The sequence below is a fragment of the Tupaia chinensis genome, unplaced genomic scaffold (genome assembly GCF_000334495.1).
Source record: "Tupaia chinensis unplaced genomic scaffold, TupChi_1.0 Scaffold000258_1, whole genome shotgun sequence".
Taxonomy (NCBI): domain Eukaryota; kingdom Metazoa; phylum Chordata; class Mammalia; order Scandentia; family Tupaiidae; genus Tupaia; species Tupaia belangeri.
The window spans coordinates 1,560,555-1,566,215 of NW_006159738.1; the positions used below are offsets into that span (position 1 = coordinate 1,560,555).

The window sequence follows — 5,661 nt, forward strand, 5'->3', positions numbered from 1 at the left end:
GCCCCCGCCATGGCCGCTGCTCAGGATGGTGATGGCTGCAGGCCTCCCGCAAGCATCGGGAGTGGCCATCACCCGTGTGTCGCTCATTCCAGCTGCCCCAGAGGTCCTTCTGTTGCCTGAGCTCTGTCCGCCTGTCCCCCAGCCTTGGCCATGCGTGTCTGCCCTTGGGATGGGGTCAGAAAGGACAGTGTTGCAGAGAGCGAGAGGCAGAAGCCCCGCAGTCTAGTGAGCAGGGACTCAGAACCGGAAAGAGCTGTGTCCCCAGGAAGGCAGTGTGAGCTTACTGACCAGGCTGCTGGCTCTCGGGCGGCGAGGCCCTGCCCTGTTCGTGACTGACTAGAGCTTGGCACGTGGGATTTCATTTTATGGTGTCGGGCTTTATCTCTGCGTCAGTGCGTTTTCAACTGGTAACTTAATGAAGTTCAGCCTTCCTGCCTTTGTTGGATTTTTTGTTGTCGTTGTTCAAAGAAAGGTACAAACTTGCTTTATTTGTAATGTGTTAGAGAAACCTTTACATGGAAGCTTAATGGGATAAAAGAGCATAGGCAGGGCCCGAAGCAGCCCCATAAGGGCTCCTGTTAGCCTCCGGTTAGCGGCCCGGGACAAACTGTGTGTCTCACAGAGGCCTGCCCTTCCCCTCTTCCACATGCAGCTGTCCAGGCTTCCTCTCCTGCGATGCACTTCCAGTTTAGTGGGCCATTTAGCCCTGCATGTAACTCCCAGATCTTTCCTCCTTGGACTTTCCTTTATCTGGACAGGCTTTCGGTTTTTAGCATTTTCTTGAAAATGTTGCAGTCTTACCAAAACACAGCATTTCAGTAGTTTATGTAAGGTCTTGGTTGTCTGGTTTATTGGTTTTATACAAAGGTCATTTGGTTAAAATGTGGAGATTGCTCCCCCTCCAGAGTTATCTGAGTGGTATCTGATCTCAGTGGATTTTAATGAGTCGCAGGCTCAATGGAAAGTCTGAAGAAACCTTGAGATATTCCCCAGGATAGTTTGCATGTGTATTTAACAAGTTGTCCGTAGAATTTCAGGAGGTCCACAGAGCCCAGGAAGCATCCACGTCTCCTAGTTGAAGAGCCAGTGGTCTGTGGCTCTATCGTCCAGTACGGTGGCCACCAGCCCGTCACGAGGCCATTTCAATCTAAATTTGTTACTTTTGAATAAATTTAAAAACTGACTCCCCATCACAACTACCACATTTCAAGTGCTCCGTAATTACACACCTACTTCTCGGACAGAGCAAATAACTCCCGTGCCATTGCAGGAAAGTCTGGGCCGATACAGTCACTGTGGTCCCATTAGCTTATAAATCCATGTATTTACAAAATATCTATTCATTTTAGCAAAGCCTAGACATTCTTTTGTACCTGCTAGTTATAGGTGATATCGAGACCAAACCCTGCCCAGCCCAGGGGCTGTCCTTCAGTAAGCAGGGCCCTATAGTTAGTCTAAAAAGCAACAGTTTATTTTCCCGTGTTACTCAGTACCCCCTTTCTAGTTAAAATACTTTTTATAGTTCTTTCAGTTACATTTTTGAAATAATTATTTTTATTTATTTTTGTTTTCAAATTTAATCCATGGTGGGGACCAGCAGTTAGCATAATGGCTATGTCGCTGGACTCCCACATAGTCGACCACGGTTCGCGTCCCGGACCTGGTGGCTTAAAACTCATTCTGGGCGCGTGTGCATGCGTGCCCAAGTTCCTGCGAGGAGAATGGAGGAGAAGGGATTGCGGCATGACCATCCCCCCTGGGGGGTGATTTCTCGCTTTCTGTCTCTCTGTGTGGCGAGCGCATGCGCCATATGGCAAAAAAAACTCTCCAATAAATAAACAAATAAATAAATAAAATTTAAAAAAATTTAACCCACGAGAGGGAGAAATGAGAAAGCGAGCTGTCAGGTCTGGGATTCGAATCATGACTGGCCACGTGGGAGTCCAGCTCTTTAACCACCACGCCACCTGCTGTCCCTGAATTGTATTTTTGAAAATTCTTCTCTTAATCCCTTTTATAATCAAAATGACTGTCTAATCAGAGTGGCAGGAAAGAATCTTACACCCTCACGTCAGTATCAAGCTCCTGTCTCCGTTTTCTAAGTAGCTATCAGGAGTAATTTCACAGGTCGGTTTAAAGATAAGCGATAGAGAAGCACTTTGCACAGCGCAATTCGCTTGGACTATCCTCTGATGGGCCCCGTTTGTGTAGCCCTTCCTCTTGCCCAGGTAGTCTCTGTGATGTTTACTGTAGCCGGTGTAAGCTGTGGGATTTAGGTCACGCTAAGTTACTTGGGCTTGCACTGGGCGCTTGACTTCATCTCTGTTTGCCTTCTTTCCATCTTTTGTCTCTGTAGTCGCTAACTTACTTGTTAACATCAGCCAAAAAAGAGATTGAATTAATGTCAGAAGAGCTGAGGGGTCTGAAATCAGAGAAGCAGCTCCTTGCCCAGGAGGGAAATGCTTTAAAGTTAGAAAAAGGCTCACTCTTATCAAAGCTTGTAGAGGTGGAGGCCAAAATAACTTTGCTTCAGGAAGACCAGCAGAAACTGTGGTCAGTAAACGAAACTCTTAATTTAGAGAAGGAGAAAGTCTTAGAAGAAAAGCAAAATGCCGAAAAGCTTCATCAACAGGAACACCTCGATAAAGAAGCTTTGGCTATTGAAAGAGAGAAGCTGCTTCAAGAAGTCAATGCTGCGCAGGAAGAGCTCTTGAAGATAAGTATGGAGAACGAGTCCTTGCAGGCTTCCGAGGCGAGCACGCAGGCGCTCATCAGAGAGCTCCAGTCCTGCAAAGCGGCGCTGATGGCCGAGTCCGAGAAGGACCGGGAAGAAAAAAGCCACTTGGAGGACCAGTTCAAGACGCTCATTTCGGAAAACCTTATCTTGGCTAAAGATAAGGATGACATTATTCAGAAGCTTCAGAGTTCCTACGAGGAGTTAGTCAAAGACCAGAAGTCCTTGGTGCAGGAGATCGAGGAGATGACAGCTGAGAAAAAGTCCGCTCTGGAGAAGCAGTCGAGCCTCGACAGCGTGTGCGTGGCCTTGAAGACGGAGCGAGACGGGCTCCTTCAGAGCGTCAGGGAGCTGCAGGCCGAGAAGGACGCGCTGCGCCAAAATCTAGACAAGCTGCACGCCAACCTGGAAGCCGCCCTCCAGGTCAAACAGCTGCTCCACACAGAGGCCAGCGGGCTCCGTGCCCAGCTGGAGGAGGCCAGCAAAGCTCTGCGGAAGGCCGAGCTGGAGACCAGGCAACTTCAGGCCACAAACGCGAGCCTCTCGAAGCTCCTGGAAGAGATCAAGGCCAGCCGCGCGGTCACAGACTCTGAGTGCATCCAGCTTCTGCATGAGAAGGAAACCCTGGCCGCCTCTGAGAGGAGGCTCTTGGCTGAAAAAGAAGAACTCGGACGGGAAAACAGGATCATCGCGGAAAAACTCAGCAAGTGCTCGGAAGAGGCCGCCCGCGTCGAGGTGAGCTTGAATGAGACGATCGCGTACTTAACTTCTGAGAAGGAGGTGGCGTCTCAGAAAATCTCTAAACTTAAAAAGCAGCAGGATAGTCTCTTGAGAGAAAAGTCTGCACTGGAAATGCAGAATGGAGATTTACTTGCAGAGAGGGAAAATTCCGTCAAAGCCTTCGGAGACCTTAAAAGGAAGTATGATCAAGAATCGGCCAACAGAAGAGTAATCGTGCACGAGAAGATGAAACTCCTCGGCAACATCGATGCTCTGAGGAAAGAGCTTCAGGAGAGAAAGCGAGAAAACCAGGAACTAGCCGCCAGCAAGTGCGACCTCTCTCTGATGCTGAAAGAGGCTCAGAGTGCCAAGAAGAGCCTAGAAAAAGAACACACCAACATACTGCAAGTGAAGGAGAGCCTGAACGCGGAGCTCAAGACCTGCTGTTCTGAAAAAGACATTTTGCTTAGAGATGGCTTGAACCTGCAGGAAGAGTGTCAGAAGCTAACCGAGGAGGTCCAGGAGATGCAGCAGTCCTTGATCCTGGTGAAAGAAGCCAGGGCGAAGGAAAACGAGTCCTCCTTGTGTGAGAACAACAAGCTTCACGGGAGGCTGGCGCTCCTGGAGCAGGAAGTGCAGAAGCTGAGAGTGAGCTCCACGGAGCTCCAGTCCGAGAAGTGCGCGTTGATCCAAGAGAAGACCAACCTGGAGCAGAAGGTGCTGGAGATCGTTAAAGAGAAGGAGCTGCTGAGTGCAGAGACGGCCCAGCTCGCCGCCAACATCGAGACTCTGAAGGGCGATTTCGCCGCCTTGTCCAAGTCCAAGTCAGAAATGCAGGACCTGCACACTTACGTCACCAAGATTCTGGAGGACCTGCGGCGGAACCACGAGGTGACCCTGGCCGAGAGGGCCAAGGTCGTGCAGGACAACAAGAACCTGCTGGCCGAGAAGAGGGAGCTGACGCTGCAGAAGGACGAGCTCCTGAAGGAGAAGGAGCAGCTGGCGGAGAGCTACTTCGTCCTTCAGAAAGAGATCAGCCAGCTGGCCAAGACCAACAGCCACGTCTCAGCCAGCCTCCTGGAGTCACAAAATGAAAACCGTACTTTGCGGAAAGACAAGAGCAAGCTTACCCTTAAAATTAGAGAGCTCGAGACTCTTCAGTCACTTACGGTAAAGTGAGGGGTTCAATATGGCGCCCCCTGGACTACCTACTAACACCAGGCACTGATGGCAGGCCATAGGCGAGTCTTCACTTCCGCTTACAGAAACCCGCCCCATTAACCCATTGCTGTGTGTCTGGAGCTGTGTATTCCCGTCTGAAAGGGTGACTAAATGTCCATCTGGAGTAGGCTCCCCCACTGGAAAAAGTTGTAAACTGTGAATAAAAAAGATGTATTTTTTTTTCCCAATTTAGGGAGAAACTTTATGAAGAAATTAAGTAGTTCTTAAAGACTTTAAGTGCAATAGTAAACCGGGCCCGTTTTGAAATACGATTTCTCCGATTGGGCTTTGTATCCCTCCACTTTCAAGTGGAGGGGTTTCACTGAAATCTCCACGGCTGATAATAGCATAGACAGAATGCAAAACTGTCATGTTATTAGCCACGTGAAATTGTGAGCAAGCGTCTACAGCCATTTCACTGTATCTTCATGGTTATGTTGTATCCAAATTTTGACAATTGCTTTTGATATTTAGCAGCCAAGAATTTGCACGTGTGTACGTCTTTTTTATTCACAGGCATATTTATGTTCGTGACCCACAACTTCTCTCATAGACTTCCCCATGAAATGCTTCTCATTAAGCCCTGGAGCCTTAATGCTGTAATTGTCCATATAATTTTTATTTCTGTTTTTAACATTCCAAACCTAGATTCTGAGTGACTTCCAAAGCCCCACATTCGAAATAGCAAGGCCATTCTTTTTAAACGTATACCCATAAATATGATTAAGAGAAAGCCAGCTGTAGAAGAGTATCACTCTGTCACTGAGTGACCTCTCAGACCTAAGTCGGAATATTGAGAGCTTGCTTGGCAGTGCGCCTTGGAACTTCCACAGGGAAGTGTAGGCTTGAAGGGTCTAGAGAGGTGGATTGCCCAGGAACGGACTCAGGGCCTCAGAAGGGCCTCCAGTGTCATCCCCCTTTAGAACAAAGCCCTTCCTGTGCACCTGCCGTTCCAGCACTGGCTTGGTGACTGGCCCCCCCTCACG

General features: G+C 48.8%; 1 protein-coding gene across 1 annotated transcript in view; it reads left to right on the forward strand.

Moving 5' to 3' along the window:
- Positions 1 to 5,661, forward strand: part of CLIP1 (CAP-Gly domain containing linker protein 1) — a 99,784-nt gene that overhangs the window by 55,879 nt on the left and 38,244 nt on the right.